Source organism: Plutella xylostella, chromosome 14 (assembly GCF_932276165.1).
Source record: "Plutella xylostella chromosome 14, ilPluXylo3.1, whole genome shotgun sequence".
NCBI lineage: Eukaryota > Metazoa > Arthropoda > Insecta > Lepidoptera > Plutellidae > Plutella > Plutella xylostella.
Genome location: NC_063994.1, coordinates 5,591,961 through 5,616,281, shown reverse-complemented (window position 1 = coordinate 5,616,281; position 24,321 = coordinate 5,591,961). Strand labels below are relative to the sequence as shown.

Sequence of the window (24,321 nt, the reverse complement as noted above, 5' to 3'; positions counted from 1 at the left end):
GCAGCGCTTAAACAACTGGACATTAGCGATTTGAGTGATTTTATTTTTGTCTATATGGGTCTAAAACTAGTAGATTCCGAGACCGCAAGAGCGTTCGAAACCGCGATTCGTAGTCAGGCAGACGTACCGAAGTATGACGAATTTATAAAGTTCTTACGAGAACAAGTTAAAATTTTATACCGCACGAATGAGTCAACCGCGCCGCCAACACGTAATAACGCTGGAACGTCACAACCCGCTGCCAGCAGCCGTTTACCCAATAATCGCGGTTACCACTCGTCACCCCGAACGCTTGTTTCTACGCAACAGAGTTCTCTTTCAGAAAAGACGTGTAAACTTTGTAAAAATGCTATGCATACGCATCTATATATGTGTAAGTTATTTGCTAACCTCTCCGCTTTGAATAAATTTAAATTCGTGAAGGAAAACCGTTACTGCATTAACTGTTTGAGTACTCAACATACTGCTTATTACTGTAATTCCAACACGTTTTGCAGAAAATGTAATGCAAAACATCACTCGTTACTTCATTTTGGCAACGAGGTACAACCGGTACAATCAAGTACTGCAGCTGTAGCGATAAATCAGGAGAGTGAAATAACTGAAGTTTTGAATTCACTTGAACTAGAAGAAGTACCTAGGTTAGAGGCTGAATCCGATCAACCTCTACAGGATGAGGAAAATCCAGCTGTATCGTTTTGTTCGTTATCTGCTGCAAAACCTGACTCGAAACCCATGACTCAGGTTCTCGCCACCGCACAGGTTTATGCCACCGGTCGTAATGGTAAAGATGTCATGATTAGATGCTTGATAGATCCTGGGTCGCAAAAACATTATATAACGTCAAAATGTCGCACAAAGTTAGGACTGAATATAGAATCTAGCACACCGATCACTGTTAAAGGTATTGGCGGTGCATCACAGATAGTAAAGGGTAGCGTAAACGTCAGTTTTCGCTCTCGTTTCAACGATTCAAAATTTTGCATTCAAGCATTAGTGTTGAATCAAATTACGAGTGACTTGCCGACATGCCCTGTTGATAAAAACTTCCTCAACAGTATGAAAAATATTCCCATGGCAGATGACACCTGGGGCACACCTGGGGAGATAGATTTGTTATTAGGAGTGAGCCTCTTTGCTGAAATGCTACGCCCAGGTAAAGTGACTGGTGAGCACGGATTCCCAGATGCATTAGAAACTGTTTTAGGATACATCATTCTAGGGGACGCACCTACAGCATCTCAAAGTCAGTCCATGACTTCTGTAGCCTGTCATGCTGTGGCTACTTGTGAAATAGAATCTTTAGTTCGCAAAATGTGGGAACTTGATGAAATAGATTCAAAACATATTCTAAGTACCGACGATAAACAATGCGAAGATATTTATACTAAAAATGTCACCCGTGATGATTCTGGACGATACGAGGTAGCTTTGCCGTTTAAATTTAGCCCAGATTTGCTCGGTAATTCTTTAGAAACAGCTAAACGCCGATTCTCATCTTTACAACGTAAGTTCAGTGTTCAACCTGACTTAGAAAGGGCGTATGACAATGTCATACAGGATTATATGGATCAAGGATATTTATCCACTGTAACTTCAGAGGACATGGACGGTAAACATTTTTACATTCCGCATCATGCGGTTTTACGAGATGATAAAACCTCTACTCGAGTTAGGCCTGTATTAGACGCTAGTGCTAAATCCAGTAGTGGATTTTCTTTGAATGATTTATTACATACGGGTCCCAATCTTCAACGTGACTTGTTCACCATCCTTTTGAACATGAGATTATTTCCAATCGCTATTTCGGCTGATATAAGGCAAATGTATCTTCAAATTGGTGTTCGTCCGCAAGATCGACGTTTTCAACGAATCTTGTATCACCCCCTTCCAAGCAACAGCGATTCCCGTGACAGCTCAGTGACCACAGCCAATGTAAACGAATTAGAGTTCAACCGGGTGGCTTTTGGATTAAAATGTAGTCCGTTTCTGGCATTACGCACAGTTTCACAACTGGCTCAAGATGAAGGTAATAAGTATCCTGTAGCGAAAGAAATAGTATATCGGGACTTATACATGGATGACGTTGCTAGTTCACTCATAAATGCTGAACAAGCTATAACGGCCTCACAGGAATTAATTCAGTTGTTCAAGGCTGGGGGGTTTGACTTAGTTAAATGGAGTAGCAATTCACAACAGATATTAGAGCAAATACCTAAAGATAGCCGTCTGTTACAAGATGTCGAATTTAATAAAGATGATACTTTAAAGATTCTGGGTCTCTGCTGGTACCCTGTTGATGACGAATACGCGTTTAAAGTAACTACCGACGATCGTACTTGCACTAAAAGAAACATACTATCATCAGTAGCTCGTTTGTTTGATGTTTTGGGTCTAGTGGCACCAATTATTCTATATGCAAAACTTTTAATAAAGGAACTCTGGATTGCAAAGATAGGTTGGGATGATGTTCCTCCTCAACGAATTATAAGACTCTGGAATCAGTTCCATAGGGAACTTCCCGAAATAGCTAAACTGAGATTTCCTAGACACATAGGAGTAGTAGAGGATTGCTCGGTAACTATTATTGGTTTCGCAGACGCGAGTGAAAAGGCATATGGTGCCATGGTTTACATCCGAGTTGATAATCAACATGACCAGACAACAGTAATGCTGTCATGTGCTAAATCTAAAGTGGCACCCTTGAAAATAGTGTCATTAGCCCGTCTCGAATTATGTGCGGCGCTATTGCTCTCAATGTTAGTGAAAAGGGTTTTCGAAACTTATTCTATGAGATATCCTATAAATTCTGTTTTGGCATTTTCAGACTCCACCGTAACTTTACACTGGATTCATTCTTCTCCACATAGATGGCATACATTTGTTGCCAACCGGGTATCAAAAATTCAGGACAATCTGTCTCCAGACCACTTTTTTCACGTTAAGGGAAACGAAAATCCGAGTGACTGCTTATCTCGTGGATTAACTCCAACTCAGCTTGTGAACCATCATCTTTGGTTTCATGGACCCCCGTGGGTTAGCTTGCCAAAAAATGAATGGCCTATTAAATCGTTTGTACCGTGTGAAACTCAAGAGGTCCCTGAGTTAAAGTCGGTCTCACTCTCAACAACAAAACAGTCAAATGAAGAACCATTCTTTTATAAATTGGCTCGCAATTATTCTTCGTGGCAAAGGTTTTTGAACGTTGCAACTTATATTTTAAAATTCATAAAAAAAATACCGAGTGGAAGGATTGTCCAATCAGATTTAGAGTTTACCGAACAATTAATTGTTAGAGAGATACAGTCAGTTCACTTTAACGAGGACATTCAAAATATAAAAAACGAAAAATGTTGTTCACCGAATTTAAGAAAATTAACTCCGTTTCTAAATGATGGCATTGTACGTGTTGGCGGCCGCTTGACAAATTCAGATGAAGGTTACGATGCTAAACATCCTATTCTTCTTCCCGGGAATGATCATGTGGTTGAAATGCTCATTCGATATTACCATTGGAAATGTTTACATACCGGACCTGGTCTTTTAACTTCCGTACTCCGTGCTAAATATTGGATACTATCCGCTAGACGTGTTATTAGGTCTATTGTCACAAAATGCAACGTTTGTTTTCGCTATAAACCTAAACCGGGATTCCCAATAATGGGGAATCTCCCTGCACCTCGGGTGAAAGCAGTAGGTAAAGCATTTATTCATACCGGATGTGATTATGCCGGTCCAATCCAGGCAACGCCTTGTCGTGGTAGAGGTATCAGAAGTAGAAAAACTTACATTTGCCTATTCACGTGCCTCACGACTCGAGCAGTCCATATAGAATTAGCTAGTGATCTAAGCACAGCCTGTTTTATGGCAGCTATGAAGCGTTTTTTGGCTAGACGTGGCCCGGTTCAATGTTTTTACAGTGATAACGGGACTAATTTCATTGGAACACGTTCTTATCTGAATGAGTTGTATACCTTCCTAGCGAAAGATTATAAAACAGTTTGGGAAAAGGAGTTAGCAGAAAATAGTATTGAATGGAAATTTATTCCGCCAAATGCTCCACACTTTGGTGGATGCTGGGAAAGTAACATAAAATGTATAAAAAGTCATTTATTCAAGGTCATTGGTCAGCAAATTTTAACGTTTGAAGAACTACAAACAGTTCTCACTCAAATTGAAGCTTTGTTAAATTCACGGCCTCTCACTGTTCTTAGTTCAGACCCTTCAGATCCAGTAGCTTTAACACCAGCTCATTTCTTACATACAGCTCCACTCAAATTTCTACCAGCATGTGATTTTTCTGACACCATTCCACATCTTCTATCTCGATATGAGCTTCTGGATAAGTTAGTGCAGTCGTTCTGGACGCGATGGCGTAGAGAATATTTACACAATCTACAAGTTAGGCAGAAGTGGAACACAGTATCCTCTCCCTTAAAAGAAGGAATGGTAGTATTGATTGTACAAGATAATGTCGCTCCTTTACATTGGCCTCTTGGAGTCATAATTCAAACCTTCAAAGGAAAAGACGGTGTCATTCGTGTAGCATCGGTAAAGACAAAGCATGGCATTTACCAAAGGCCAGTTGTAAAACTTTGCCCACTACCAACTCAATAGTAAATATAATATAGCGTTAACAAAGTTAGGTAGATAGTTTATGTAGGCTTTGTAATGTTTTCATATATAATGTATATATATATATATATATTTTAACAAATTAAATACATCATTATATTTAATAAGGTTCAATTGAAACTTTGAAAGGCTTCCTTTCAAGGCTGGGGGAAATGGTTACGCCGGTCTTAATATTTAATTTCATAATATTTTTCTACTGTAACATTCCTTTTTCTACTATAACTTCCTGTGGTTGCTGAAACATGGCAACATTGCTTTTGGCTTGAGCATCCTGTATTTGACACGGGAATATGTGAACCTGCTCGCCATTGGTCCGTTTGAAACGCGGACCTCTCCTCGGCCAATCAGCGGCGCCGAACCCGGCGAATACGACGTCACTTGATCGATGGTCGCCGGCGCGTTATGAGTGAAAAATACTCTTCCGCATTAATTTTCTGTTTTACTGGACAATATTGGACAATTAATATCAATTGTGATTTGTGAATCTTGTGACGAATACCCTGGATGCATTGTGTTCTTTGGAGAGCGTACTTTGGTGACAGGAGCATACGACTTTGGAATTTGCAGGTATGTTCAAGCCTTCTACTTGTTGATCAGCCACGAGGAAGTCAATTTATTAAAAATAACATATACAGTCCACTTGCTTCTATCTTTCGATACCCCTTAAGGGATTTACGCATCAGTTATGACTACCAAATTAAAATCCCCGTAAGCTAAAATCCCCCAAGATGACCCACTAATCATACTTCATTACTTTTTTTAAATATTAAGTATTGGAAAGAAAAACATTTTATTTTAAATGTTAGTTAATGTTTAATGTGTAATTATTTTTTTCAGACTGAGGACTGCTGTGGTAAATGGCAGGATCATAACATACTTAAAGTCGAGGTGCATCATACCCAGGCCTAAACTATCAAGCCGCTCAGCTCATCCTCACAGCACCTCACAGCATAGATCCAGCCGCCGCTACCAAGTTGATGTAGAAGTAGACAGAGTGATGGCCATAGAGGAAAAGCAGGGAGAGGCCGAACTGCTGACAGCATGGGCTAATGCCCTAAAGCCTAAAGGGGACCTTGCAGCAGCTGCCCGTGATGGAGTCAATATCCTCATAGAAATTGCGCAACAGTTATCAAGAAATACAAAGTTAAGGGCATCTAGACCCATAACCATCGTCACTAGTTATGGGTCCAGATGCTGTTGTGCAGTAGTGGATGATGTGATGATTTAAGTAGAAATTTATATTTCCTGTGACTAAAATATGTCAGTATTATTATAAAGATAAAGAATTCTGAAACTTACGTATGTTTTTATTTTTAAATCTTTTTCATTATGTACTGAAATATTTACAAGATACTATAGTATTTAGGCATGTAGAGGTGCTGGTAGAGGTAGTTCATCTCCATAGTAAATGGTGGATCCTCCCACCAACCCGGGTGTTGTGGCTTAACGGGCTGCTCTATTATATTCTCTGCGGGGGTGTAAGTACCTGCACCTGGATTTCTCTAATGGAACCATTGTACATTTCCCTAACGTCTAAACTGCCTTACTATGCATGGACCATTTCCCACCATGCTGGTCCACTGCGGGTTGGTGGGTTCACATTATAATCTAGATATGAAAACTCTAGATATGCAGGTTGCCACAATGTTTTCCTTCATCGTTAAAGGGATGGTTATACATTTAACTTAGAAACCATGTAAATTGTAGCGCCAAACGAGCTATTCCCATCATACTGGTCCACTGCGGGATGATGGATTCACATATTATCTAGATGTGCGAAATCTAGATATGTAGGTTGCCTCACGATGTTATCCTTCATCGTAAGTGCAATGGTATACATTGTTACTTAAACTTCATGTACACTGTAGCGCCAAACAAGACATAATTCAGCTACTTTATTCACAATTTTCACAAATCTCCACTCACAAATTGTTAGTTAATGTATTTGTTCTTGCCTAGATATCTTGTCTCACGAAGTTTTTCTTTATCGTAAGAGGGATAATATAGGTACATTTCATTTAAATCCTATGTAAATTGTTGTACCAAATGAGCCATTACATATGGGTTTCACATATTATCTAGATGTGCGAAATCTAGACATGCAGGTTGCCTTCACGATGTTTTCCTTTATCGTAAGAGCGATGGTACACATTGTACTTAAATTTCCTGTACATTGTAGCGCCAAACGAGCTATAATTTAACTATTTTATTCACAAATCTCCACTCAAAAGTTGTTTATTTGTTCTTGCCTAAATGACTTGCCTAAACACAAGAATGAACACAATAACATCTGTCAAAAAGGTTGTCAAGAGTGCCAATTCACAAGTTGGACTCGATTTTGATGGTTTTCGACGGAAAACCGCTCAATAGTTAAGACAAGATGGCGCCACCATCGATTTCGGGAGTGCCAAATGGCGAGAAGGCAAGATGAAACCAATACATTGCGTGCCAAGAGTAGGGCTACAGACCAGTAACATCATACAGAATTGATAAGTTTAAATCTCGATTGAACAGTAAACTTGGCTACTGTAGAAGCTCTGAAAGAAATCCCAATGATGCCTTTAAGGAATTATTTCAAGGTTTGTCTCAAGAATTTGAAAACGTGTTCACTAAGAAAGAAGTAGATGTTAATTGTAAACTAAGTCTTAATGACTGGGCAACATCGGGAATTTATAAGAGCAGACGTAAATTATATGATCTCTATGAACAGCGTACATTTACTCATGACGATAACTTTAGAGATTATGTAAAGAAATATACAAAGATATTCAAAGCCGTTTGCCACCAAGCTAAATCAGATTATATAAATAGAAAGATTAAAAACTCTAATAACAAGATTAAAACCGTATGGAATATCATTAATACTGAAACCGGGAAGAATAAACCACGTGATTTAAATTTTGAACTTAAAATTAATGATAAAATTGTTTCATCTAGTGAAGAAGTGGCTTCCGTCTTTGAAGATTTTTTCCGTAGTTTACCGATAGCTACAACTGAGAACCTTGATTCATCTTGCGCTGAAGCTGAACGTTTGCTAAGAGGGAATGCACCGCCTTGCGATCTCGACTTTCAATTTCATGGTATAAATACACAGACCATAATTACCACTTATAAATAATTAAATTTAAAAATGACAGAAGATTTATGGGGCATGTCCGTTAAAGTTATTAGTCATGTTATTGATATCCTAGCACCCCACTTGGCTAATCTTTTTAACAGATGCATTGAGGTCGGTGTATTCCCCGATTTGATGAAACTTAGTAAACTAATACCGCTTTTTAAATCTGGTGAGAAAAATGATCCCAATAATTTTAGGCCTCAGTTTTGCCAGTACTGAGTAAAATATTTGAAAAAATTATGCTGCATCAAATGCTTTCGCACTTTAGTATTCACGGCCTTCTCCATAACCAACAGTTCGGTTTCACCAAAGGTCGATCTACAACTGACGCTGGTGTCGCGTTGGTCAAACACATATTTAGTGCTTGGGAGGAACGTCTTGATGCTGTGGGTGTATTTTGCGATCTATCGAAAGCATTTGATTGTGTGGATCATGCCACTCTACTTATGAAACTTAAATATTATGGGCTAACTGGCAAAGCTCTTACATTATTGGAATCATACTTGAGCAACAGAACTCAACTAGTTGACATAAATGGAGTGCGTTCGGCTGGCTGTCCTGTCAGTATGGGTGTTCCCCAAGGCTCGATTTTAGGACCATTCTTGTTTCTTGTATATGTTAACGATTTACCGTTTTTGGTAGATAAATTATGTGAGATAGTACTGTTTGCTGATGATACTTCACTTATATTTAAGTTGAAGCGACAAGAAGTCAATTTTGACAATGCAAACAGTACTCTTTCCATAGTTGCTAATTGGTTCACTGTAAATAATTTAGCTCTTAACTCCAAGAAAACGAAATGTATTAAATTCACTTTGCCTAATGTAAGACAAGTAGAGACATATTTGACATTGAATAACGATAAGCTAGAGTTAGTAAATGAAACGGTATTCCTGGGTATTACAATTGACTCAAAGTTGCAATGGGGACCCCATATTGAGAGGATAGCCGGTAGATTGAGTTCTGCAGCTTATGCGGTTAGAACCATTAGACAGTTAACAGATGTAGATACAGCCAGGCTTGTGTATTTTAGTTATTTTCATAGTGTTATGTCTTACGGAATTCTATTGTGGGGACGAGCGGCTGACATTAATCAAATCTTTGTTCTGCAAAAACGAGCAATTCGAGCCATATATGTATTAGGGTCTAGAATTTCATTAAGAGATACGTTTAAGGAAATAGGTATACTAACTGTTCCATGCCAATATATCTATGAAAATATTATGTATGTTCGTAAAAACTTAAATTCATTTAGTAAAGTAGGAGCCACTCACGGTATTGAGACCAGAAACAAAAATAAGTTGCTTTTCCCCACACTCAGACTTTCGAAAACAAACACATCATTCATGGGGAACTGTATACGTTTTTATAATAAATTATCAAATGAAGCAATAAACCTTACTGAGCAAAAATTTAAGAATTATGTTAAAGCTACATTATGTAGTAAAGCTTACTATAGTATAAATGATTATTTAAACGACAAAAACGCGTGGTCTTGTCCACCTCAGCTAAGGCTATTGAAAAAATGAAATGGATATAGGTACTTAAGTAAAATTGTAGGTACTAGATATAATTGTAGGTACTAGATATAATAGATATAATACTAATAATCAATAAGCAAAAGACGTGGAGTTTGTAAAAATGTCATGTTTTTAAAACAAAATTAATTTGAATTTAGAATACAAAGCTATTCCAAACTTTTTTTCTATTGGAAATAACCAGTAGAAACAATGACAATTTCATAGTTAAGATATTTTTAAGTACATAAAATATGTATGAATCTAAGTACCTAAAACATTTAATTTTGTGAAAACATGTTTTTTTTCGTTGTAATTTATATTATGGATATAATTTATATTATGATACAGAACGTGTTAGTTTCCTTAAGCACTAATCCCACTCAGCGCACATTTTATAATCGATTCATTAATACATTTTGAAGGTAGTTGTGTCTGTAAATTTAATACTTTAACGAAAAAAAAATTGGAATAGACTTTGTTCAACATGGAGAAAAAAAGGGTTTGTAGTTCGGATTAATTTCATTTCAAATAAGGAACGTAGAAGAAATCAATAAAATACTTAGATTAGTTTTACCTGTCAGCATCTTTTGGTAACCTAAAAAAAATAAATTTGGATCACGATCCGTATTTAAGCAATTAAATACGGCAAAGTATTTTTTTTGCTGCTTTTTTTCTTTTTATGTCCATTTTTCTATTCATAAATTTTAATAAATACCTTAATACGACATTTATAAACTAGTACGAAATAGGAACAAATAGCGCGCGCGTGTATCGTCTTCCGCTTGCGGCAGCCGACTAGATTCGCCCCCCCGAGGCGGCAGGCGGCAGGCCGGCGCCTGCGCCGCCCACGCGCGGAGTGACACAGGCCTGGCCAAGCTATGAAATATAAAAATCTGTGAGGCCCCCCGGGGCGGATGACACGTATCGTCTTGTTTCACGGCTACAGCGCCACCTATGTTTTACAATACGCATTATTTGCTACTGTATTTATGATAAAGCCATAGCAGCGCTCGTGGCAATTAAGAGGAAACTTATGAAGTTCTTAAAAAATCAGCGCCATCTAGGATTAAAGGTACATTTTGAAAACTTCACGTAATATGCACGTTAGTATGTCGATTGACAGTCTTTAGTGTATTATTAGTCTATGGTCTTATTTACCTACTTTAATTATATTTACACATTTATTTACACCATAATTAGGAACTTATGTTAGTTCAATACGTGTCAGAGAACATTATATAATAAAAAGTAAAAACCTAAATTACTAATTACCGCGAAAACAAAAGCAGAGACAATGACAATGCTTCCCGGTGAAAATAATACGGGTCAAGGTCAGTGACGTCGCATCAAAAATTCAAAATAGAAATAAGTAGATAATAAATAACACACCTTATTACAATGTGGTGTATTTTTTATATTATACAGGTAGGTACCATTTGCATTTTATGTTAGAATGATGATGATGTATTCAAAATACTTATTATTATTTACAGATTGATTTAAATAAACCCATGGAGAAATTAATTGCGATGCAATTAAAAAATGAAGAAAGAAGAGAGAGGATTCTCAAATTACAAGAAAATTTTTGGGAAAAAAAATGTGGTACTTTTGGTAGGTAATTTTTTTTATTTATTATCTAAAATTATTTCTTATAAAATTTTGTCTTGCAATATTTCCAGCTATATTTCTATCATTTTCATTTCTCTCCACTGGGTGGTTTCTGCCTGCCTCAATGTTATCCATGATATCTGAAAAATACAAGGCATATTTTAATGAACAATTCTTTTCCAGATTTGAAGACGGCGACAGAGGAAGAAGATAATGATTAAAAATTATAATTAAAAATTACTTATAAGACTGATTATTTATACAACAATTATATGTGATTATTCTGTGATTTTAGTAAACCTAATTAATAATTTAATAGCTAGTTATAATTTAGATTGTAAGAAATAAAAAACTACCATAATTACATTAGTTTATTTTCTGTTAGCCCCTTAATAAACTAAACTAGGTAGGTATTATTTTAGTAACACTTACCCATAGATGTATGAGAGATGCCACTGTAAAATAAAGCCAAATAGAAGACACCAATATTTACGTCTCCGCTAGGTTCCCCCGTCACACGCATAGACTAGAATATTATAACTGGTCACACGGTCAACGAACTGTCGCCGCGAGAGCACGTCACGAGTCATTCGGTGTTTTATTTAGAAAAAAGGACGGTTTGTGCTGTGAAATCGTGTAAAAATTACACTGCAAAGAAAGATAAGTTTACGAACATCACATTTCATAAGTAAGTATTCAGATATCTTAGATATTTCATCGAATAATTATGATAAATCCATGATAAATCGAAACAATGACAACGCCATATTTTAGTGTTGCTACATGCATGAAATCAACTTACCCATTGTGTTTCACTAAAAAAAATATAAATAAGTTTGGTGAACATAGAAGATGACTTTTTGTGCGTGTTCATAAACATGCTTGTATTTTTAGGGTTCCGTAAGGAAAAAAGGAACCCTTATACTTCGTTGTCCGTCTGTCAACACCCTTTTTAGCAGAAATGGGTTAAAATATCAAGCTGTTAATTCGCATAGATATACAAATTAACGGCCCCAAAAAAACGCAAAGTAAAATCTAGCAACAATTTTTTTTTTTGTTAACTCCCTATATAATAACCCCTCCCTGTATAAGGATATACGTAGGGTAAACATTGGTGAAATTGGCCACCCCCAATAACTGGCCACACGGCTTTTTATTCGGCTAAAATAAGAAACACGATGACAGCACGCCATCTGTTATAGCTTGACACTAACCATTAGTAAGTTGTCGTTCATTTTAGTTCACACTCATTCCGCTTGAAGGATTGGTCTTCAAAATATCCGCAATTTTCTAACAGTCGGCGACAGTGCGACTGATAAAATGGTTGTCCGCTATGAAAACGTTAAGCGAAGACATTATTTCGAGAGGCGATATTTTTTGTCCCCAGCTTCTGTGAGTGACTTTAAATAGTGACAACGATAGATTTTGAGGTAAGCAATCATAATTTGTACTGATTTAATCCTTAATTTGATTTTATTGCATTTTTAGACTTGGCCAGTTACTGGTTCCAGTTTTATAGTATTTTTAGTAACTGGCCCCCCTATGCCAGTTACCCCAATTTGCTACTTGCAAGTAAATTAACTTAAAATACAGCTTATTACCTTGGTTTTAAGAAGGTTTTAAGTAGCATTTTCTGTGGTAAAAATTTTGTAAAAATCGTTCAATATTTAGTAGTAACTGGCATAGGTATTCTAGTGGCCAGTTACTACATGGCCAGTTACTGAGAACTATTTTATGTTTCAGGATATAGGCTAAAATCTCTTCAAGATAATGGTGGCCCAGCCCACAAACAGCCTTCACTGTTTGGACTGTATCCTCGTCAATATCCGTAGTGGTTAGCAGCGATTCGAATCGGCTCTTTTGTTTTCTTTGGAAGCTGGTGTTGCCATACCAACTTCAATTTGGTGCAGCGTGGGACGAAGGGCCTGCTTCATCAGTCGTCTTCTCTCCAGCTTGAAGTTGATATTCAGAGTGCCTCCAAGAAGTCGGTGATCACTCTCAGTTTAAAATCTATTGATCACTGAGGCATCTCTGAATATGTGCCGCTTGTCAGTCATAATGAAGTCGATTTCATTTTTCGTCCTACACCATCGGGGCTTGACCATGTTCACTTCCTCCGGGGATGTTTCTCATAGAAAGAATTCATCTAGTACAGCCCATTCTGGTCTGTCTCATTCGAGGAAGTCAACAAGAATTTGCCCTCTCCGATTTCTGCTACTAAAGCCATGGGGTCCTACCCTCAATTCTTTGCATACTTGTACTCCCACTTGAGTCCCCCATCACAATGGTGTGTTGGGTCTTAGCAGTACACTTGATAGCCCTAGAGGTATCTTCGTAACTATACTGCTTCGACTTCTGTGTTAGAGTGTGTCGTGGTTGGTGGTGGTTGGTTGGTGTATACCTGTACGACCTTCAAGGAATCCCTCTCGGTTAGTTTAAGTACAAGGTACGCTACCAGATTCGACACACTACTGATCTCCACTACGTTGCTGACAAGGGTCTATTCTATTCTATTCTCATTTCTGTGGGGGTGTAAGTACCTGCACCTGGCTCTCTCGAGTGGAACCTTTGTGCATATCCCCAAGGTCTAAACTGCCTTCCTAAGTTTGAAACATTTCCCACCACGCTGGTCCACTGCGGGTTGGTGGGTTCACATATCTAGATGTGCAGGTTTCCTCACGATGTTTTCCTTCACCGTAATAGCGATGGTATACATTGTACTTAACTTAAAAGAACTGATTGGAACATATCAGCGCCGGGATTCGAACCCGCATCTCTTACGTGAGAAGCGGGCGCTTACCCGACTGAGCTACCACCGCTCTCCGATAGCACTGGGATGTCCTTATTTTTTTGCCCAGCTCTACCTCGTGTTACACCATCTTCTCGTCCTCTCTTATGTCCGTGCGTTGTAGGTAGCAAGTTGTATTTTATACAATCTTAAAATTAGTTCAAGAAGAAGCTAAAATTTAAGGATTTGACTTAATATAAACTTGAAATAATTCAATATGATTGTTAATAAAGATTTACGATGATTTATAGACAAGAAACTTATTTTTTGTCGTAATAATATGTGAATTGTGACGTTGTTACACTAATTACATTGAAGGAATATTGAATTGTAGAAGTATTTTTGTTTTTATATTAAATTTTGTTAGAAAATCCTTCCTTCATTGGAAGGAAACCCGTGCCCCGGCAGGTGGAGACGTGATGATGACAATGAACTGTTTATTTGTTAAGAAATATTAGGTATTTCTCATTATTAAGTGTTAACACATTAACTACGTCATAACACATTAATTTTAATAGGTTTTTTATAATGTTTGCAGTAGTTATAAGGTTAAAACTTGTCATTTTAGTTAATTATATTAGGTGGCCAGTTACTGCAAAATAAGAGGGCCAGTTACTAAAATTAGTGGCCAGTTACTACACAAAAGTGATACTTTTCATTGAAATAAAGATATTTAAATAAATAGTTCTTATTGATTATAAAATTGATCAATAAAACAATCAACAGGATCTAGTGAATATATAAATCACCTAAATCAGATCATGCATTTAGATGGAGCACACACGTAAAGTGGCCAAGGTGCTTAAGTGGCCAGTTACTACCCCTTTTCCCCTATATATATATATTATAAGTGGCGATGAATATTTTTTCTCGTTGCTCCGATGGTGTGGGGTATCGTTTAATAGGTCTTTCAAAGATATTGTAGGTACGCTTTAGACTTATTGGTATCATTTGCATCTTGACATTTAATTGTCAATTATTGCAAATAAACTAAAAACGGTAAAACAAAAGCTAATTTAAAAAATATATATAATCGACTTCAAAAATCTCTGAAAAAAAAGATTACGAAACTTCACTGACTTCAAAAAATAATTGTAGTCACATAAAATTGGTCAAAATTAAAATATTTATACTATTAGTGAATTTTTAAGTCGGTTTTTTTTTATATTAGCTTTTGTCTGGAGATGGTTCATATTAATACCGAGAGCTTTAATTTTTTTCCAACTGATGCGGTAGTTGCCAATCGTTGGACTGAAATAATAAGACGGACTAGAAGTGAAAGTTGGTGGATGTCCCCACATAATTATTTATATTTATGTCAAGGACATGTACTCAACTACAAATGGTCGCCGAAGAATTCGATCAGGGGCTGTGCCTACAAAGGTATTGTACTCGTATTTATATGTTGCTCACCAAATATTTTTTTGACAGCTTCTCGTAACTTTTCACCACGTAACTTAATTTACTTATACATATTACATAAATTTATCATATTTTCAGGCTTTGTACATATCTTCTACAATGTCTGATGACGACGACGAAAATAAAAAAAACAGAAACAATGATAATAATGTTCCTACCGATGTAATCATGGATCAACAAGAACTTTTGGAACAGAATCTACATGAAGCTGTAAGACATTGATCAATATGCATATATTATTTCCCATGCCTTCAATGATATCTGAAACTTTGATATACCGTAATATATTTATTTATTTTTAATTTTTCTTTTAGAGCACTTCGACGGGCATAAAAATAGGAACGAATGAACTCTCAAAAACGAATCAGGTAGAGCGGGTTAGTATTCTGTCGATAAAATACAAAAACTACAGGTATTATGGTGTTCAGTAATATATATTTGTATTTTTTGCAGGAAGTATGCTCATCGGATTTAGAATCAATTTTTGATACACCGAAAAGAGCAAAATTAAGAAAGGATTTAAGAAGAAAAACTTCTCTTCAAAGCAAGAAAAAAAATCGGCGTCTCAAAAAGAGAAATGCTTCCTTAAAACAAGTCATAGGTTTTTTTAAAATACAGAGATTTATCGATTATGACATATACGATCTATTGGAAAAAAAATCTATTGCAGCGGATTTATATAGTAATCTTCATAAAAAACATAAAAAAAACAAAAAGAGGCTCATGCCAAAATATACGTCTGAATTTAGAAAATTTTGCCTCACGTTTAACTTTTATTCCCCAAGAGCCTATTCCTATGTAAGAAAAGTATTCAATACTTGCCTTCCACATCCAAAGACCATTGCTACATGGTACAGTAATATTGATTGCACGCCCGGATTCACAACTGAAGCATTTCAAATTTTAAAAAATAAAACTGACTAAAATGAAAAAAAAAAAAATTGTGCTTTGGTTAACGTGACCATACGTCCCGCTTTGGGCGGGACAGTCCCGCTTTCAAGCTGTCCGTCCCGCTGTCCCCCGCGAGGGCAAAAATGTCCCGCTTTCTTAAACAGACCAAACGATAATTTAAATTACCTAAATTTTGTAACTTCATCCCATATTCCTATAATAAATAAATAAAATGAATAAATGACTCCGCGAGTAACTTCGTTCAGTAACGATCATTGACTCGCTCTTGCTCTATCGTGTATATAAATTTATCTCGCTCTCCTACCGATTCCTAATAAAAAAGAAATGCGTGGGAGTACATGTTTTCCAAAAAAGTTAGTATTATTTTTTATGAATGTGAAAATAAGATAAGATGCACTATTGATAAAGAACTTTAAATTAAACTACTCAAATTATTAAAATAATCAAAGTATGATGTTTAAGAATTTTGTAGCGTCTGGTATGAGAACACCCAAAAATTCCGAAAAACTTTTTTCCGAATTAGAAACACCGAATATGTACCTAATTTACAAAATATTGCAATAACGATTTTTTAAATATCGATTTATAAAAATCGAATGGATAAAATAATCACGAAGGTTTGTTCGATTGTAAAATACACCAACGTTAAAAAATAAGATTACTTTAGTGTACGAAAAATAAAATACAGATTTATTAAAATCATGAAAATATCAAATCCGGACCGAAAATAATCATAATTCGTGATTTTGTCAAAAATTAAATGAACTATTCAAAAACTTTAGAACCAAAACCTAAAGATAGGTGCGACGACGATCAAAGCGAGGAGGACCGTGTTAGGTGCACATAGATATCGAAAAACAAAGCGGAGCGTTTCAAATACAGAGTAAAAATATTGTTAAATAGAAAACTATTTGTAGTATTTGTTGTTAAGTTACACAACAAAGCAAAACAATTGCTCGGATTTTTACGTTGTTTAACCTTAAAAACCTTAGGACCTAAACCTAAAGATAGGTGCGACGACGAGCAAAGCGAGGAGGAGCGTTTAGGTGCACATAGATGTCGAAAAACAAAGCGGAGCGAAGCAAAAAAAAAGTTAAATTGTTAACTAAGTTACGTTCGGGGATTTGTGTTTTCGGAATATTAAAACTTTGGGATTCGTTATTTAAACAATTCAACACACACACACACACGCCTTGTACTAATGTACTCCCTTGCGGGGTAGGCAGAGGTGCATTACTGCACCCACTTTTCGCCAGAGTGTTATGTTAGTCCCAATGTAATAGGGGGCGGGCCTATTGCCATTTTACGAGCACATCCAAGACCCGAGAACAAATATCTGTGTTTAAACAAATATCTACCCCAGCCGGGAATCGAACCCGTTACCTTCGGCTCAGTAATCAGGGTCACTACAACAATTAAACAATTCAATATAATAAAAAATCGAAAATTTAAAACATCCAAAAAAATACTTTGGTCATTTTAATAAATCTGTTGTTTGAAATTTCGTTTATCAACTTTTCGTAATTTTCGTTATTCGGAAACTTAAAATTTACTACAACTATGAAATTCATTATTTGTAGCATTATTAAAAGCGTTATTTTCATATTCGTAAAAAATGTAATTCCGATTTATGTAGTGTACACGTCTGGTATATTTATAAAAACATTGTACCTAAGTACTTAGGTATACTAAATAAACCAACTTTACAAGATTATTAGATAAATATAAAAAAATGGTCATTCACCATTCATGCATCTCTTTCACATTTCACTATTTCATCGTAGGGATACTAGGGATTGAACTTTCAATTGATGCACTGAGAAAATTGAGCAAAAAGATAAGAAAGAAAAATAATATATATGTATCTTTGAGCGATATGAAATTCCGCAGGTGTCCCGCTTTGACAAAAAAAATAAATGGTCACGTTAGCTTTGGTAGCTGACGAAATGGCTTTACGGCAGCAAAGTATATGGGATGGAAAGCAAAATCAAGAATATGTTGATATATGCACTGGCACGTCAGAACGCAGACTTCGGACAATCCTTAATGAAGTGCCCCACTTTTCTGCACCTGAAACACTTCGGTTGTTTCCTAGCAACCAAGGCTGTGGCACCTTCAGACGACGACTCATCTCTCCGAAAATATTCCTGTAGCAGCTTCCCTTTAACAATTTCACTGGTTAGCTTCAGGTTGCTATTTTCTATAGCCATGATAAGCGGGTCGTAATCTGGAGTCAACCCACTCAGCATTATTACGGCAACGAAGTCATCATCTAGTTTTGATTCTATCTCGCTCAATTGCTCTGCGATTTCCATAATTTTATTTAGGTAATCTTCCATGCTCGTGCTCTCACTCAACTTTGTATTGAATAAAGTTCTAAGCAGTCCGAGCCTGCGACATAAGCCCTTGTCCTCATAGGCTTTCTGCAGATTGGACCATGCTTGGTGCCCCGTCTCTGCAGTTCTTATGTGAGGAATGGCCGCAGGCGACACCGCTAACGAGATTTTCGCCAGCGCCTTCAGCTTCTGGTCGGCCGTACCCGTGTCAGACTTCACGCAGTCCCATAAGTCGTCGTGGATGAGTGCCATCCGCATCATAAATTTCCAAGTGCTGTAGTTCTCGATGCCTTTCAATTTGTTTATAGACACACCTGAAAAATTTGTTGATGACGACGCCATGTTTGCCGGTCGTCCACCGGTATTAGGTTAAAACTTGTAACCGTATTTGTTTGTTTGTTTCAATGTATTTATTAAGTAAACATAAAAACACAGTATACATAATGACCCACAAAACCAGTTTACTGGTTTGTCTGTGGATTCAGACTTCACTCTTAATAAACTAATTATATTATATTCAATTTTTTAAGAAACTTAGGCCCACTTGCGTAACGTTTTTAAATATTGTTTAAATACAACTTAAACACATTTAGGGCGTTAATCATAACAAACGTCTTGCACAGCTAAAAATTTGTGGCTAATGGTGTTTACAGAACTGTCAAAGTTAAACACCCGTTCTTGGCTATTCAAGGTCGCTAAATGTGTTTACTGAATGCCATCTGCCAAAAAAGAGAGGTTAGGTTATTTTGTTAAGACCTGGTTTCTCATGATTCTGTTAGTTACAGTCTCAATAACGGATTTGCTGACGACGCGTTTAAGGATTATTACCCTTGTTAACTGGATGAGTCCCACGACGAAAAACTAACAGAGCATTCATAAATCCAGCATTATGTGTATCATTCACTCATTTCCCTCACACTTCACTCAATATTCTGTCATATTCATTGAAATTTGTTGTCTATGTCTCTGTGATTTCAAACAACCTCAAACAACCAAACTTTTTGGTTTTGAGGTTGCCATGGTTACTATTTCTACCGAGGTTGTTTTTTGACATCCGTCATTGAAAATAATATTATTACGCCATGCCCTTTGAAAAACAATACAACGAACAAGATGGAGTGTCAGTGCAAAAGAAACTTCTCGGGAAATAACATATCAATTTCTAAGTAAGGTCTTATTTTAAATTTGTTTGTTAGAAGATTTTTCACTTAATTCAATAGTTCTCATTAAGTCATTAGGTTTAACTTCTTGAATCTACCTCTGTGGTCTAGTGGTAAAAGCTCAGCTTCATCACCCAGGGATCCCGGGTTCGATTTCCAGGTAGGGCCATCAATTTGTGTTTCTATATTGCGGTTCCAAGTTAGGTTAGGACATTAAATTTAAACTTTTATCTCGGTTTGACATTATATAAAACCCAGACAGTATTTCGCTTATTTTTTTATGTCACACAACATCTAGTTCGTATATTGTTTATCAAAGGCTCTGTTCATTTTTCCATCTTGAATCTTGACAGAATGAGTGACAAGTAAACAACCCGTTGCCAGGTTACCGTTCTTAACCAAGTCTTAGCGGAACCCCACAGCAGCAATCAAGTTTATCACCCGATCAAGGGAGTTAACCCCGTGATTTAGCATGGTGGGACACTCACTAACCTTAACGGTCCAACATGTAACCAAACCGAGGTATTTTTAACCTAACCGAATGGTGTGAAATTAGGCCTAATAGTATCACAAAGATTGATTTCGTGAAATATGGATCTATGGGAATTTTATTCGGACGACGATGAAGAGATTCTAGAATACAAAAATAGACCTTCACAGGCACGACAACTTTTCCCAAGAACAGACTTATTTGATAGTCTCTCCGAAGAAAAATTTATTAGAAGATTTCGCCTCAGTAAAGCCAGTACTATGATTTTATTGCAACAAATAGAATTACAGTTATCCAAAGATAGCAGGTAACCATAATATTATAAAATTTTAATACCTATTTAATTACTTTTACCAACCAGTTTCTGAAAGTGTTCGGTTAGGTTATACATTATTTATTTACAATAATGTAAACTATTTTACCAAACATACCTATAAAACATTATTTTTATTAATTACAGGTGTACGGCTGTATCTCCCATAAATCAGTTATTGTGTACTCTGCGTTTCTATGCAACAGGGAGTCAATTGATAACTTGTGGTGATTTAATTGGAGTCCATGAATCCACAGCCTGTAGAATAGTTCATCGTGTGACCCATGCTATTGCATCATTATATCCAAGATACATTAAATTACCAAGTTCTACAGAAGAACAGCAGAAAGCAGCGACTGAGTTCTATAAAATTGCAAAGTTCCCCCGGGTAAATGGTGCAATTGACTGTACTCATGTACGGATCATATCCCCGGGAGGTGAGAATTCTGAAATATACAGAAACCGTAAAGGATACTTCTCCATGAATGTGCAGTGTGTAGCTGCTGCAAATCTGTCGTATACTGATGGTAGTGGCAAGGTGGCATGGTTCAGCACATGATTCCAACATATGGGACAATTGTGCTTTGAAATGAAATATATGACAATAATCTTTTGCTAGGTGATAGTGGTTACGCACAAAGTAACTTTATGATGACCCCACAGGGAGATGGAAGTGTCAATACACGAGGAGAGTCTCTGTACCAAGAATCCCAGATAAAAACAAGGAATGTGGTAGAAAGGGCATTTGGTGTGTGGAAAAGAAGATTTCCTATACTGTCCTGGGGAATTAGTCTTCGCCTTCACCGAGTGCCTGGCATTATTGTAGCCACTGCAGTGCTGCATAATTTTACAATTTTGCAAAAAGACGACGTTCCTCCTGAGGATTTGGAGTACCCAGTGTTAGCAGAAGATCACCAAGTAGAAAATTTTGGGACTGGACAACAGCAAAGGGGGATTAGAAATATTGAAAGAAGAAAGCTGATTGAAAATTATTTTTCTTTATTGTAAAATTAATGACAAAAGTTTAACCTATTTAATAATATATAATTTCATTTATGGATTTGTTTCATTTCTTATTTTTAAATCCATTAGTGCTAGCTCTTTATTACGCATTTTCTCGTTAAATATGTTTCGGGCTAACCTATCTTCCAACTCCAATTCATATATTTTTCTTTTTTGATCCATTTCAGCCAATAATGACTGCTTTTGCAACTTGATTAAGTCCAATTTCTCATCGGTGAGCTCTTTGAACCTTAAGTTCAAATTTTTTTCCCTGCACTTTGGTTTTAAGCTCAGGAGCCTTTCTTTTTCTTAAAATATCAGTCCTGTTTTGACTATCTATTTGGGTTGGTGTTTGATGTATTTCAACATCTTGACCAACAATTCTGGTGGATTCTCGGTCTGTATTATCAATAATTGGGTTTTCCAGTGATTTGCCTTTAGGATTAGTTTCATCAGTTATCATGACTTCCTTAAGATATTCTATCTCAATTGGTTTTATTCGGTCTTTTTCTGGTTGACTCTTTTGGTATTGGTCCATTATATCGCGATCCCCATCATATATTGTATATCGGCCATCCATTTGTGGATCAATGAATTTTTGTATTTTCATAAGTGGGTCATCATCATCTAGATGTGATGGCCCAGGTCCACCTCCTGTTCCCATCACTGATTTTTTCGTTTGAGTTTCATTGTTTTTGAATTCCTTCTCCATAGCACCAAAACTTTCTTGGCATACTTCCACAGGCTCATTGAGAGTCAATTGTGTGCCAATCTTTGCCATTCTCCTCTAGAGCATTCAAAAGGATCTCTTTTTTACTTGAATCTGAAAAAAGTATCAAACACTTCCATAAGAATTGGTTGGTACATAATTAATAACTGATACCACCAAATAGATAATGTTTTAAATAAGTACTTCACTTTCACTGACCTTGCAATTGCATCTTGGCTTGAGAACGCTGTTTTTTTAACTTACTCTTCATGTTTCGGTAACAGCTAATTAAATTTTCAGTTGTTCTTGGACTACATTTTGTATTTGCATTGAATGCTAACATAACTTTAGCCCAAGCAACTTTTTTATGTGTCGCGCTTATAAAAATGGCTAGCTAACGGGAGAGGTGAAATGAGAAGCCAGGGTTCAGCTTGACACAAATTTATTTTTAGGTCAACGTGGGTTAGGCCTACACTACACGATCAGTCAGTTTTCAGTTGGCACGGATAGGGACTCCCCTGAGTCGAAGAGTATCGGCGTGGAATCCCGATAACGCGACCGGCGTGGAAGTCCTCTTCTCCAGTGCCCAGGTAGGTAGGCAGGCAGGTCACGTGGCCGTTGCGTGCGCGTGGCGTGTAGCTCGGCTGCGCGGCGTGGTCAGCAACACGAAGGTAGGGGGTTGCCGAACCAGCACGTAGAGGGCGAGCCGTAGAAGCCACGTAGGTGAACCGCGGAGTCGGTAAACCGTACCGTGGACCCTGGAATAGATAGAAATCCAACGCATCAGTACACAGTTATCATCTAGGTTCCACATACCGTCATCAAAACCTACAGAAGAGCACCTAATCTAACTTGATTGAGGCGGCAGTGGAAACCAGAACGGAATACCTAACATTAATTAAATAAGAAATAGTAATAATAAGGAAAGGCCGAAAGCGGTACACTAGCTGCAGCATAATTTGGAATAAAACTACGTTAATGCATTTAGGCAAGCTAGCGTAATTAAAATAAAAGAAATATAAAAGCTGATGATGATGGAATGTCTAAAATAGTCTAAATGATAATGCGTAATTGCATGTCCGCCATCTTGGCTGCTATAAGTGCGCAGTTACTAAGTAGTAAAGCTAGCTGTTCGCTAACTCGTAAGCGGCGTAAGCAGCGAATAAAATAAAATGGAAGCTACGTTAAACAAATTTAAATTAACACTTTTAAAATACAGTTGTAAACGTTTAAAACACAAATAGGTTCCTAAAATGAGCTAAGCAAGTCTGATCACACTTACCCGATATTGGGGAAGACACGCACAAGGCACCACTGGTAAAGTCTAGGTCATTCGACACTTTAGAGCGGGCTAGGCACCTAGAGGACTGCCGTGAGGTAGGGTCACGCGCAGTCGATGCCGTAGCCCGTGGCCGAATGATCGAGAGCCAGTGGTCACCGAGTGGGGCTGCCGCGAGAGGTGGGGACAATAACAAAAGACCGCTTCGCTGGCTAGGGATGGGAACGCGTCGATAATTTGAAGAATTATCGACGCGAAGATTAAGTTATCGATAAAGTCGATACTTAAAATTAATAAACTATGAAGATTATTTACTACTATGTAAGTTATTTATTTTGAAGAAATAAATAACGTTACAGCTACACGCAATCAGTTTTTTTGCACTCAATTACATTTTTGTAAGGCTCCATACATGTAAAGAGTAACGACTGTTCCTGCAGAGAAATTGGCGCTGCGACTGCTGCGAGGCCGCGACTGGGAAACTATTTTATCGCTTTTTCCACTCATTTTGTTCATAAAAATCTTTTTACTTCCGCGAAACACAAAAATGAGAAAAGAACACGGTATTTTATTTGTTTGGTTGACAACTGACGCGATTCATTTCATGCATACTTTTACTTCATCAACGTTACTTTCGTCGAAAAAATTAAACGAAATGCATAAAGACGTGAAACAGAACGCAAGGATCTGTTTTACCAACGCGCTAATTACAGTTAGTTAAACAATACCAAAAACAGGTCTGTGCAAGTCAAACCTAATTGTGTTTAAAATAAATGCATTTAAATTATAAATGCATTTACATAAACTACTTTTTAAACGTGTTTAGACGAAACGTTACGCAAGTGGGCCTTAGTGCTTAACAATAAATTTAACTTGATACTTGTTTAAACATCAGACAATAGGTATCTAGAAAATACGCGAAAATATACTACAATTTTTAACAATCGCGATGCCTGGGCCCATAACCTGATGAAATACAGGCAGTTTGAAAATACGGGCGTATTACTTTAGATTACTATTTATTAGATA

At 36.9% G+C, this 24,321-nt stretch overlaps 1 pseudogene; it reads left to right on the top strand.

Annotated features, from left to right (window-relative positions):
• The first annotated feature begins 18,808 nt into the window (after nt 1-18,808).
• Nucleotides 18,809-22,379, top strand: LOC119694398 (annotated as a pseudogene).
• The last annotated feature ends 1,942 nt before the right edge of the window (nt 22,380-24,321 follow it).